This window comes from Vitis vinifera, chromosome 18 (genome assembly GCF_030704535.1).
Source record: "Vitis vinifera cultivar Pinot Noir 40024 chromosome 18, ASM3070453v1".
Lineage (NCBI taxonomy): Eukaryota > Viridiplantae > Streptophyta > Magnoliopsida > Vitales > Vitaceae > Vitis > Vitis vinifera.
Window position 1 is genome coordinate 32,774,217 of NC_081822.1, and position 14,562 is coordinate 32,788,778.

Consider the following 14,562-nt stretch of genomic DNA (forward strand, 5'->3'; position numbering starts at 1 on the left):
AAATTGGTATTCATGATTGTCATATAGTCAAATATTAAAAAAATTATATTATAAACATTTTGAATACATTTAAATAAATTATTAATGATATTTATTGTTGTATCTTTAAAATATAATTAAAAAAGATACTATAAAAATATTGTTTCTATTAAAAATAATATTATGTTTTACAAATAATTTGTCTTATAACTTTTATAAGATCAAATTTATCCTTGTATCATGCCATAAAAAATTGTCGAGCATTGGGAAGAAAGGAGAGAGCTTTTTGGAAGCTGTGAGGGTCTCTTTCCGGGGTTTTTTTGGTGGATATTTTGCAGCAGAGAGATGGCTTTGAAAAGTGGGTGGGATGCAACTGTGTTTGGAGGGGTGGAAAAGCTGTGTTAAGAAGAAAGGAGGAAGCTAGTTTTGGAAGCTGTGAGGGTCTCGGGTTTTGCAGGAGAGAGAGAGCTGGGTGAGAGGAAGAATGTACTACTGATACGGGCTGTCTCTTTGATATTTTGAGGCTTTTAGGTGTCTCTCTGCTGGGTTGGAAGGAGGCTCTCTCTTCTGGGGCAGCTGTGGAGGGTTCAGTTTTTCTTAGCGAGTATTGATGGAGGGTTTGGAGATTTGTTCTTGGGCAGCTGGCTGTGTGGCTCTGGGGCGGATTTAGGAAGTGCTTGGAGATATCTCTGGGATTAGTGGGCTTCTTCGGCTGCAACCACTCCTCCACTTTTGAAACCCCTCCAAGTCTCTCCATTGTGACATTCTGCCTTTTCACTCTCGAGAACAAGAGAAGACCGAAGCTCTCTCCCCTTTTTTACTGCTTCAGGTGATACCCTATCTCGCTCATTCTTGTTCTCATGATTTGTTTCCCCCTTTTTTTATTTTTTAATCTCTACTAAATCTAAAAATCAAAAGGGCCACTCACTTCTCTCAGGCATCAAGAAGCCCTACTGAAGTTGCCCTCCAGACGAGAGAATCCCTAAAAAGGCCCTATTTTCCTCTGTCACTCTCAATCCTCGCAGGTACTAATCTAATCATGTTATTATTATTATTATTATTATTTTGCAACTCCCGTTCGATTCCGAAGAAAATCCATCCCCCATTCGATTCCGGGAAAATTCATCATCGTTTGATTCCCGAGAAAATCCATGCAAAACCCCCAAGGAAAACCAAAAAAAAATGCTTTTTTGTTTTGCTCCCTGTGTTTTCCGGATCTGTTTTAGGGGTCTCTTTGCTTTTGTGGCATTTGATTTGAATTTCACGAACCCTAAATCCACGATTTTTGAGCCAGGCTGAAAAACACAACCTCTGCAAATCATGATCAGATTAGCAAATAGCATCTTATGTTTTCTTTTTTTCTTTTTCTTTTTTTAAATTGGATAGATTTTGTATCCTGTGCGCGGGCTGGTAGGATACCTATAAATACCGAAATATCGGCGCTATTTTCGAAAAATTACCGAAATTTTCGTCAATCGATAATCGGTCGGAGATATTTTCACGAACCCTAAATCCACGATTTTTGCACAACCTTTGCCTGCAAATCATGATCAGATTACCAAATAGCATCTGATATATATTTTTTTTTTAAAAATTTGGACAGATTTTGTATCCTGTGCGTGGGCTGGGCTGGTAGGAAATATCGGGAAATTTCCCAAAAAATCTAAAAATACCGATAAATACCGAAATATCGGTGATATTTTTGAAAAATTACGAAATTTCTTTGAAATAGCTGAAATTTTTTTGACATTTCAATTCTTGGGTATCATCATATAAAGATATCTAACTTTCAAGAGGACTGACTTCATATATTTTGCTTCTTTTCAGTCTGGTATCATGTGGGGTGCTTTGTCAGGTCAAGGGCACCTAGAGTTGTTCTCTTACATTAAAGGCCTCCCCTGCTTCAAATCCAATCAGTAGATGTTTTCTTCATCCTTGATGAACTCATCTTAATACAATGACCCCTATTCCATCCATATTTCTTGGAGCAAATGCTTTTACCTTTATGTAGGTTTTTCAGACTTCATTAGCAAATGTGAGACTCACTTAGGTAGAGTCGGGAGTTATGGTGGAGGGATAAAAACGTTGCCTTAGTATTGTTACAACACTTATTGGTGATCCAAAGTATCATTTTAGATGAATTAGTATGCAGACTAAGACTTCTTTTTGGTGCACGTTTCTATATTTTATTTGTTTTATAATTTATATGAAATTTCTTTTGATTTTTAAACAATTAATATGAACCCAATAACAAGAAAGCATGTGTGGGACATAATAGAGAATGCAAATAAAGGGTTGCTATTGAGTGTGATATTAGGACAATGACATACTTTTTTTTTGCATTGTCTATTATGTCCCACACATGCCTCCTTGTTATTGGGTTCATGCCAATTGTCTAGAAATAAAAAGAAACTTCATATGAATTATAAAACAAATAAATTAAAGAAACATGAACTAAGGAAAAGTCTTTAGTCTACATACCAATTAATCTAAAATGACAAATTTTGGATCACCAATAAGTGTTGTAATAATACTAAGATGACGTTTCATTCCTCCATAACTCCCAACTCTCATTTTTGCTACTTGGGTGAATCTCACTTGTGCTAATAAATTTTGAGAAATTTGCATAGAAGTAAAAACATTTGACCCAATAAATATTGATAGAATAGAGTCATTGTATTGACATGAATTCATACCAATGGTAGGATTCATTGCATTGAAACCTCAATTAGCTTGAAGTCTCGATTTGGATTTGGTTCTATTGCCCATGTGAGCTTCATCGAAAGCATGAGTAGGAATACTTGCCCCAATGAGGATGCAGTTACCATGCCTTACAGGGAAGCCGTGAAGTAGTTCTTTTCTTTAAATATGTAAGTTTAATTAATAGAGATTGCTCAAACATATCCTTAGACCCCCAAAGTTTGGTTTCTGATTTTTTGAATGTTTTTTACAACATTTGAATTGTGTGCCAAAAGAAGAAAAGGCCTTTTTTACTTTTGTTATCCCCGATGATAGAGAAGCACAATTTGGCATGGGCAACAATCAGGTTTGACATGAATATAATATCAGAAAAATCCCAATTCCAATCAATGGGCAATGAAGCAAGAAGACAAAGAAACAAAACAAGTAGAAGCAAATGACAACATTGAAATTGAAATTTGTGTATATTTATTGATTATCGTCAAATTATGAAATGTTCCTTCCTCAAACTCTAAATTTGTTTGTGGGTATTGCAACAAAACTAAGAGCGCTCTCTTGAAGTTTTAGCAATGGACTTATATGAATTGGTAGAAGCATTAGGTTTCGATGTAACAACATGAATTAATTCTACAACTACAATATCAAAATCTTGAGCAGAAAAAATAGGTTTTGTACCATTTGGGTCAAGGTTCTAAGTAAAAATAAGACATAGTAGACAAAAAATGTCATCTTGCAAAATATCACATACTATGAAGTTGGCTCTGCCTAATTCAGAAGAGAGGAAACTTTTTCATGCTTGCATCCAAGAGGCAGAGCTCACCTTACAAACAAGAGAATTTGTAGATTGTGTGGATGGACAACTCTATCAGGATCCCCAAGCTTCCTCACCTTACAAACAAGAGAATTTGCAGATTGTGTGGATGGACAACTCTATCAGGATCCCCAAGCTTGCCCTCATAATAGATGACAATATAAAGATAAGTTCTTTCAACAAAATTAGTTAAATTGACGTAGAAGCTTCTATTAAGTTTTTCTTTTTTAATGAAATAAGCTTTTAATGGGGCTTCTTAGTAGTCAATCCAAACATGGCGTCAAGTATTACCACTAACAAAAGAATATTGAAAAATAGGAAATAAGTTACCATAGAACTTAGAATCCATAAATATGAAATTTGCTTTATGTACAAATTTTTCTTTTTTCGGTTTTTAAACCTGACTTAAGATAAGGAGCAAAAGTAACACATCAAGAAGTGGTGAGATTCATGGAGTCGAATAGGAAATGCGAGCAAGAAACAGGAAGATAAAAAATAGTGATGAAAACCCAAAAATCAGTTCCAGTGTTGGATATGGGAGGGTTTGGCTGCATCTGAATCCTGTCTTGTTCCCAGGCTTGTGAGTTAGCCTCATGAAAGCTTCTCATATGGTATCAGGCAATACTGAGCCATTAACATCTTCAAAAGCATGTCCTCTGGGTCGACCCTCTTCAATGCTTCTCCTGGTTATAGTGTCTTCTAATCCCCATTCACGTAGATCATCCAAGACACGTCCAGTAAGATTACTATCATCATCAATGTCGTTGTCATTACTAGTCTTCACTCCAAGGCTCTCATTTGAGTAGCACTTCCCATTGGAATAATCCCCATCACTGCTACCTTTAGTGTACAATGGACAAACTCCCCAACGCTTCACAATGCAGGACTTCCCGCTTGTACTAAATGAAAACTCGATGTGACTCCATTTCTTATCATTGAAGAATAAAAACGATGGAACATAGGCCAGCCACAAATGATCTGACACGATAGAGGTATACTCAAGTTGGCGAGTGTGGGCATCAGTAAGGGAACATACCCAACTGGATTCGAGTTCAGAACTAAGATCTTGTAAATCCAAGTTACGATAGGTGGATCAATCCCTTGAAATAGACCTGTCCTTGGGTGATATAACAACAGAAAGTGCAAAACCCTGGAAGTTTCTATCATACCCATCTGGTGCTACATCTATATTTACTTCATGCCCTTTACCATTATAGTTTTCAATTCGTCGCTTCTCTGTTGGCGTTTAAAAGCAGATTTAACCTCTTCGTGATTTTCGTTCTTTACATTCTATTTTATTATTTTTTATCTACCCACTTTTAAACCCACTGATTAAGACATGAAGTGTGGCCGTTGATGGATCACCTTGCCATCTTCCTTTGTGCTCTGTTTTTGCTATTTTCCCCTACTTTTGGTGTCTGCTTTTTTTTTTTTTTTTCTTGACTGTAGGGAGAGGTGGCTTGGAGAATGGTGTCAATAATTTCAGAGAGTACATGTTGGGAGATTCTGGTTTGGGGTGGACTTGTTCAATCGTCTCATTTTGCCTGCTATTTGGATTAAATCAATTCCAGAGTCGTATCGTACTATCATCTGTAATCCGGAGCTCTAGTTGGATTGGGTCTGCCTGGCTCCTATTCAGAAGCTGGTTTCTGGTAGCTGTGATAATACCGTGAAGTTGTGGAAGCTATATAATGGGATGGGAAAGATAGACTGTTCCTCTTGTAGGGTTCAAGTGAAAAACTCCTGTATGATTCTGAGTAGAATGAAGAACATTGGTATGTTGAATGACTGGTCTAATGTGCATAATATACTGGGCATGAAATCCATCCATGGCAGATTTGCTGCAGAATCTTTCTTATCAGAAGGACTGAGTGATAAATGCTGTCCCAGTCTATCCCCCAGATACTCTTCCAATCAGCTATAGACCGTGAGCTTGCCACAAGTATCATCAATGGAGACTGTTGAGGAACTTGCAACATCGATTGAAAAAGGTTTCGGGAAAAATCAGTGTTCTAACACAGTTGAGGTCCATGGAATCAGAAGATGGGATTGATCGGCAGTCATGCTTTTGAAATCCTTCATACTTGTGGATGTTATCGTAATCATGGTCACTCTTGATTCAGCTTTCCTTCCATCAAAATTTGTTCCTCGACTAAGTTTGGTTTGATCAACCATGCGTCACTGCTATGTTGTATTGAGAAACGGTTCTACAGTTACTCTAACATGTATTATTACATATTGGATGGGGGTGAGATGTATCCCAACTGTGGTCATCATGACAATCTTTCGGGGTTTGGATTTGGGAATAAGATTACGGATGGCTTGAACGGATGGCAGTAGAGGCTTGTTTTGCGGAAATTTTAGGAGTGAGTGGACGGGAAATTAATTTTAGCATATTTCAGGATTCATTTGAGTCGACAAAAGGCAATCTAATGTCTTGAGAAAGGAGACTTTATACCTACAGTTGAAATTGATCAAGCTGTCCTCTGTCATCAAGAGAATCATCAGTTTGCTCTTGATGAATAAATTGGAATCACTGGCAGGTTTTGTTCTTTTGTTCAGCAAAGAGATCAAACACTTAAGAACTCTGGCCGGACATGCCACACTTCTGGTTCATATAAAAGAAAATCGATGACAGCTGCCACATTTTCTGCTGATGGTTCTGTTCTGGTCATTGCTGTAGAAACTGTTATCACAATATGGGATCCAGAGAAGATTGTACAAGTGGCTTGTCGGCTGCTTATAGTAATGTAATTGTGTGGGAGAAGTATCAAACTGCCGGGGGCATGTTTGAATCGGCAGAAATTGAAGGAAATATATATGATCTGGGTGGACAAGTTCTTGCTGAAAATAGTGCCCCTGTTATCTTTCACCCTTATTGATAGTTCCAATGGGAAGTATGAGGACATAAAAGTTGCAGATGATTATGTATACGCAATTCCACTGACTTTAGGACTCCAGGATAAGGCAAAGGATTCAGGTCGAATTGGGGTCCATGCTAGTCTCAGCAGTTTGTTGAGTGCTGTGATTGTGGTGAATATTGGAAGAAAGGTGAGAGACGTTTAAATGAAGAAATGGAGAGAGTTCCCATTACTTGGATGCCAAAAATGAAGCCAAGATAACTAGTGTTGTGGAAAAGGAGATGGTTGAAAGTCACATGCAGAAACTGGTCCATATGGAGAATTTAGGTTTGATTAATATGCTTATGGAAACAATGTCGTTATGGTTGATTTGCATTAGTTTATTACCACTGGTTCTGAAACATCGAAATCCTGTGTTTGGTTGGCCACCCTTCCTTTTTGTTTACTTTTGTTAATTCACTTGCTTCTGGACTCATTATCAGTGGTGATGAAGATTGTTTTACAAAGATCAGGAAAGATGTAGTCTATGTTGAAGCATAGAGCATCCTGGTTGTCTTTGGTTTGTCCAATTCTGCAGAATGTTGTACAGCATGCAGCAGAACTAAACCTATGGCACGACATAAATAGTGGGATGTTGAGGCAAGCTATAATTCATGGAACTTGTTTTGTGGAAAGCCTTACAACTTTACGCAGTCTGTTACCAATTCGGAGGATGAAGATTCTGACCTAGTGTTCATAATAGCAAAATACTTTGATGACGGGGTTCAAAACTGCGAGGATGATTGAGTGGGGGAGTAGTGATGAGCGGTTCATCCAACTTTGTATCTTCTGTGTGATAGTTTCGGTTCACAGAACAGTCAGGGACTGAAGTTCTAATGAAGCCTCTGCCACAACTTAATGATGCCCAACCCTCTGAAGGAATGTCTATTGCTTTGCACAGTGCCGTGGTCTACAAAAGGCTCTGCTCAGCATCACTCAGCTCCACTGGCATGTGCCTTCTGCTATTCTTTTAGGGATCATTTGGAGAAAGCTTTGATTGATTTCAGTGTAGCTTCAGGCACCTTGTTAGATCCTAGGAAATATTCATTCACTTTTCCTTGTTGAATTCCTTCTATTTTGTTTGCTGCCTCCAAGGACAACCATTGAGAAACTGCATTGCTTACAGAATTCAAAAACGAGAGCAAAGATGTTTTGGGAGCTATTGGATGTGTATGACATCAAGTCCTACTGTAGATTGCTCTCTTTAAGAATGCCGAGATGGCAAAGTTATTGATTTCATTAATGGCATTTCTAACAGATGGGCCAGATTCCTATAATCCTGTTCTGGTGAATCGCTTGCACAGGCATGTATTGTTTCAGTCAGTCTTGACTACACTACTAGTCAATTTACGGATAGTAGGACTCCTACTTCACCAATGGAGACTGATGATGGGAATTCAAAGCAGGATGGAAATGCTGAAACCGATCAGTCGTGGGTTTACAGTTCCTTACCTAGCTATGGAAAACTAATGGACCATCTGGTGACATCATCCTCTATTTTATCTCTTTTTACAAAGCACTTGACTGCCCAACCCCTGATCATTGGTGATATTCCTTTTCCTCGAGATGCTGGGACATTTATAAAGGCCCTCCAGTCTATGGTGCTGAAGGTGGCATTGCCAGTATGGACAAATCCACAATTTGCTAATTGTAGTTATGATCTTAGCACAAAAATCATTTCTGTCATTTGGCTCATCTATTTTGGAGTCGAAGTGAAAAATGGAAAAAGCAATGCAGGCGCTCAATTAACTGGTCACCCTCCAAATGAGACAACTATTTCAATAATTGTAGAGATGAGTTTTCCAAAATTTAGAGCGGAAAAAGCTGTGCAGTAAGTTGGAGTAAACAACATGGAGTTGGGAATGGAATGGTTGTTTTCCCACCCATAAGAAACTCATGAAGATGATGAACTTGCTCGTGCACTTACCCTGCCACTTAGGAACTCTGAATTCGGTACAAAAGGAAAATTTGAGGGTGATGAAACTTACAGCTTTAATCAAGATGATCTGTTGGCTGAGGGTGTCTTGTTACTTGATACACATGCTGAAATTTTTGTTGGGGTTGGTAAGACTGCAGATCCCAAAGAAGAGCAGAATGCTTTTGAAATTGGTCAGAGGTACATTGAAATTCACTGTGCTACTGGAGGATTACATTGCCGTGAATCCAGCCAAGCATTTCACCTTTGTTTCCCATATAGCTGGGAGGTACTCTGCCAAGTGGTTCTAGAATGCCCAAATATTTTAATCAGAGGAATTCTAATGCTTCAATAGCACTCATCCTATGATAGAGACTCAGTTTCTGATGAAAGAATGGAGTTTCTGGAATGCAGATACAATATTTGCTCCTCTCATAGGAACAAACAGTTTTCGGTGCAAACCAAGTGATCAAGATGATGCAGGCTGTAAGAATTGCCCAGAGGCATTGCAAATGGTCAGGCCAGATGATGAAGCTCTTCTCCAAAAGCTGAGGCAAATGCTATTGAACATGAGAAAATTATTATCCAAAAGTGGACAACCCGATCAACCCAGAGTCCCAATTTCCCAGCGTGTGCTGGGGTTGACAGTTGATGTGCAGTCATCTTATAGTGTATTCACGGGCACTATTCCTCAGACTTCCCAAGAAGAGGCTGTCCAGCAGTATACAGTGCCAACCTGGTTCCAAGTTGAACCAGACACCTTAGTGAGTAGACCAATTAATTGTGATGTCCCTCTATTTGGAGGTGTGCCTTTACAAACATCAGAACATCTGGTTCAGGAATCCCCAAGAGACTATTCTGGTAAAGTTCCTGGAAGATACTACAGAGTCTTGCATTCCATTTGATCATATGCGTCCAATTGATGAGAGGATGGAAAATTTAAGGGTAGGCCTTGCTGAAAATTTAGTTAATATTGAGCAGAGTAAATCATCCGCTGATGAACCTAGAAAGGGGGGTATCTTAGAACACAGACTGCAGCAAATTACAGGCGAAAGAAGGAGCTTATAAACAAAGCCAAAGTAAATGCTGAGACGGTTTCATAGCAATTTTATGGATTTATCTGTACAGAGGTTGACATCTTATCACATGAACAGAGTACCTTGTTTGAGCTGAATCAGTATTTTAGATCTTCCCAGAATAATGAAAGTGTTAAGAGCACATTCAGAAGAACGAATATCCAGTAACCAGTTCTTCATTGAAACTTTTGTTTGCTTTTAGGAAGTTTTGGAACTTCTGAAAGGATGAGATTGTGAATAAATTAGGATATCTTGATGGAGCTGTTAAGAAATATATGGATTATAAAGAGTTCTGTTTGAATTACTTGGGTGTGCTGAAGCAGTCCAATAAGCGAACTCCTCTTTACTTGGTGCTCTACCCTGAGGCAGATTGGGTAAGGAAAACCGATGACAAATTTTTGCATAGAAACGGAAAATTGGTCTTCATTGACGCTAGTTAGTTTGTCTCTGTTGCCAGGAGTTATTGGTGTTCAGAATTACTTTCTGTAGGCATAAGGATTTTGGAAAATCTTGAAGCCTTATATCAGTTCTGTACCAGGAATTCCTTTCATGCGTTTTGCCAAAGCATTCCTCTCATTTATATATTTGATGTGACCAATTTTCTTATAGGATCACCGCGCTGCTGACATCCTCATGCCAAGGCACTCCGAATGTTTCTTGAAAAATCAAGTAAGTGCTTCTTTGGCTACATATTTCCCCTTGATCGGCGAAAATCATCTACTGAGGCTATGGTTTCTCTCGGAGAAAATAAGCTTGCTGGGAATTTAGTTACAGAAGTTATTCTTAAAAACATCAGCTGGATCAACGATGAATACTCAGAATTTGAATTCAGTTGGCTTGCAGTCGATATCCAAAACCAACTCCACTTTGATACCCAATCAGTCGAATTTGCACAATGCACAACAAGCTGTATGTATGAAGCCACAATCAGTCAGTCAATCAGAACAGGAGCCATCAAGTCAGCAGCACCAGATTTAAATAAAGAATGATGCCTTTGGTAAGCTTCAGCTGACATTTGATCTAAGCAGTCAAGTAAAGGCCGAGCTTGGAGGGGAACGCCATAACAAAATTCTGAATTCATAAGTTTCTGACCAGTTTCAACTTTCTAAGTTGCAGAATCAACTCCAACAGAACTCTTCTGAAGACCATGCTAGAGGTGCTCAGTTGCACTCTCTACCATTTGGAACGCAGGACATGTATTCGACATGTATTCATCAGCGGCTTCATCGACACCATGTTCAGACCAAAGATGCAGTCTAAGAGTAGAGTTTTCAGATGCTGGCTGTTCAAGTCAGTGGGAGTAAAGATTGCTTTTACAAGAATCTGGAAAGAAAGAATTTAATGTTCAAAGCATAGAACGTTCTGGTTGTGTTTGGGATGTTAAATTCTTGGGAAATAGCGATGATGTGACTTTAGGTTCTGATGGGCAAAGAGATCATCCTTTGCGAAATGACTTTCAAATACAACTTTTAATTGCAGAGCATAAATTCTACCAGAAATTAGATTCAGAGAAATCTGATCATGGAAGGAAAGTGTCTCTCTAACTGATAGTAACTCATCAAGTGATGAATTCAGAATCCAGCTCCAGTGGTTTCAAGAAACACTTCGACAGTAAGGATGCTATCCTATCTTCACCAAAGCTAATTGAATTTGGTTTTGGGAAGTTTCCTCTTTTTTTGAAATTGAGAGAGTACAGTTGCTGTTGCATGGGATTGTTTAGTTTCATTATTGAACAAACTGAAGCAAATCAAGCATCATTCCGATCAACAAATGGCTCATCCTGAAGAATTAGGTGCACTAGTTGAAGTTCTTAAAAGTGGAATGACTGTCTTCTCGAGCATTGCCATGCTTCGTGATTTGCTCTTGGGGGTGAAAGACCGAGTTCATGGGATTACAGATACTTGATATTGAAGGGGGGCAACCAAGTGTTCTGGTCATCTGCAGGTTGCACTCAAGCCAAAAAGCAGAATTTTGCTTTGTACTGTCTGGAAAGCAACCCTATATTATTGAGGGAAGTTGGTGAGACAATTTTATGTGGATAGAAATGGAGTAGGAAGTGCTTTAGTAATAAAATTACCCTCTATTCAGAAAGTCCCATGCCTTAATTCCCCTCTGAGCACACTTGCAGATTTCTTCTGCAAAGCATGTTAAACGAGACTCAAAATCTCAACAATGAATCGAATTAGATTATCAATGGGTTGGGTTTGATCTCTCTCCAGGTTCTTCATTTGCCCGTTACATGGCAGACCAGGGATTGGACACATGGATTCTTGAATTTCGAGGTGTTGGGCTGAACATGTAGGGTTTAAATTCCAAACGGATCAAGCAGTCTGCCAATGCAATATCTCAGCAGATAAAAGCTGCTGCAAGTGCAACAAATGGAAGTTTTTCTGCAAGCCAGCAGTCTAACATTTCTATTGGTACTGAGTTGAGCATGTTGGGATTAAATTCGAAAGAATTTGAACAGTCTACCAATGTCTTATATGACTAGATGGAAGCTGTTGTTAAGAGCACACAGCAGTCAAACAGCATTCCAGGAGCCCTGGAAGAATCTAAAATCTCTGTTGTTAAAGAAGACACAATGAGAATAGCAACAGTATGGGATGAGTCTAAATTAGTGACGAAGTTGATGGAAATTTTCATGCTTTTATCAGAAAGACTTTCTGGGTTTCCCAGTGAGGGCCAATTGAAGATTATGTCTGCAAAATTATTTGATCAAATATCTAAACTCATAGAAGATTCTCAACTATCTGAACGTTTTAATGAGATGCTTTCAGGCCAGCAACTGGGCTTGCTGCTCCTGTGTTGGAACCTGCTGTAAGGCTGTACACACTTCTTCATATTTTATCTCTTGAAGTACAAAATCATCTATGCCACTATTTCCAGGTTGCTGCAAAGAGAAGATCAATAAAGATACGAGCACTCAGTTGAATAAAGTTGTTTGTGAGCAGATTGACGACAGAAGCAGAACTCAGATGTTAATATAAGAGAAATTGTTTATGCACATTTCCAGATCAGATGATAAGTTGAAATTGCTTTTCTGCCGGCATTTTCTCTCTTCTGCCATTGTGAGGCACCGTTAAACTCAAACGACCTCTCATCATTCTCTGAATCTGAATCAGAAGAAATATTGGAAGACATTAGTTGGAGTGCACCAAATTTTGGCTAGGGTTGTGATGGCAGTAGCACGAAAACAGAAACTTTAGGAAGAGATGGCAGTGAAATTCATTTCTATACAGCTATTTTGAGTGAATTGAGTTTGCTGACAGTGACAACTGATGCCAGAATGCAGAATTCCATTTCAGCAATCTACAGAAGCATCCTCAGGCAACCCTAGTAATTCAGTCTCAAAAGCAGCCCAGACACTAATCCAGCTTGACCACCTTGGTGCACATTACCTTCCTCCTAATTTTTTGTTTTTTTTCTTTTCTTCTCTTTGTGATCTTACACATCTTGAATCTGGATTTCAAAACCTTTTTTCCGTCAAAATAACTCTGGTTTTTCTTTAAAATTCCTTATGGGTTTCTAGGCATAAAATCTAGATTTTAACATACTATTTGCTACCATTTTCCTTCCAACATGCATTTTCATCATTTTCAACTAATTTTCACGGTTTTTTTGTTTTTTTAACAAGCATGAACAAACTTCATAATTCCAAATAATGGAATTCATATAATCAACTCATGCAAAATTAATTAGGGCTTTGGCGGGGGCCCAACATTCATGATATTTTCTTCAATATAGCTTATTTGATATTCGATTGATTGTGCTTCTCTTTATGGTACATGAGATTATTTTACATCTATTATTGAGCTAACCTTGTTCCCCATTTTAGCGCTCAACTCGTTGTTCAGGTATGCTCTCTACCACCATACTTCCAAAAATATCATGAATATGCATATCATTGCCCTTGTTTGGTGTCATGCTTGTTTGTCTTGATATTTATTCGATTGTTTGATCATCTTTGATAAAAATGTATGTTGTGTATCATGTTTCCAAATTAACCTTCGATGTCTTTTGATGGCGCTTAAGAAGCGATTCAAGTACGCACCCTAACTCTCCTTTATTGTGATTTGATCTTGCTTGACATTCTATTTTTTGAAATCACTTTAGTCTACCTAGGTACCCTCAATTAATCAATTAATTGCCCTATTTCCCTCAACTTAATTAGTAGAGACATTTGTAGGGTTTAGAGGGGTGCTACCTTTTAGAGGTACCTTCTCAATAGGTAACCTGATCCCCGGACCTATACTCGGGTTTTTTTTAAAGACACGTTTTTTTAAAAACTATGAAGTTACTTCTTTAGGGTTTTCTATTTTGTTTTATTTTCCCTTTTAAAAAATAAAATAATAAGTGGCGATTCCAACTTTTCCAAAACCAAATTTTTGCCAATAAAAATGAGTCTCATCATTGAGTGGGGGAGCACGTGAAAAATATGGGTCCACAAATCCATTTTTTTTATGCTAAAATTTAAATTGTGATTGTTACAAAATTTTAAAATAATACTACTAATAATAATAATAAGAATAAATCAAATAATAAATTTATCAATCTTTCAAGCAAAATGAAATACTACATGGTATAGTCACAATTTTGATATTTTGCTCATTAAAAAAATTATAATTATAAAATTAAAATTAGGTTTAGATTTGATTGGGTTATACCCTAAAAGAAAATGAATGGAAATAATATGATGTAGGACACATGCCCCAAAAAATAAAAGAGGTCAACAAGGAATAGTCCTAGAACTAGCAGGCGAAGGAGTTGGTAGGAAATCTACATATATGCCAGAAAAATAATTAATAGTTGTTGTTGTAGATTCCAAAGAAAGCTATAGCAAAGTCATGCAAGCAAAGCAATACATAGAGCAGCCAACTTCAACTTAACACCCTTATTATCACAGAAAGAGGTGTGATGGTGGCTTTTTCACTTTTTTTTATTCTATCAAATATTCAAACTTTAATCTAAATATTCCCCGGGATTTCTTTGGAAGGACCTTGTGGACTACTTCAGGTCGTTTCAAAGAATGAGTGTTTTTCCTGATGTGATGTTTGATTCTAAAAAAATTTCTGGTAAAATACAAAAGAAAAAAAATAAAGAAGAAAATTAAAAAAATATATATATATAAAGTCAATAAATTATTTTTATATGCTAACTTAAACTTACGTATTATTTTAACGG

At 37.7% G+C, this 14,562-nt stretch overlaps 1 long non-coding RNA gene across 1 annotated transcript; it reads left to right on the top strand.

Moving 5' to 3' along the window:
- Positions 1–232: 232 nt before the first annotated feature.
- Positions 233–3,067, top strand: LOC109121580 (uncharacterized). Its single transcript, XR_002028835.2, has 3 exons — positions 233–808; positions 917–1,004; positions 1,807–3,067. It is a non-coding gene; the product is annotated as an uncharacterized LOC109121580 (long non-coding RNA).
- The last annotated feature ends 11,495 nt before the right edge of the window (positions 3,068–14,562 follow it).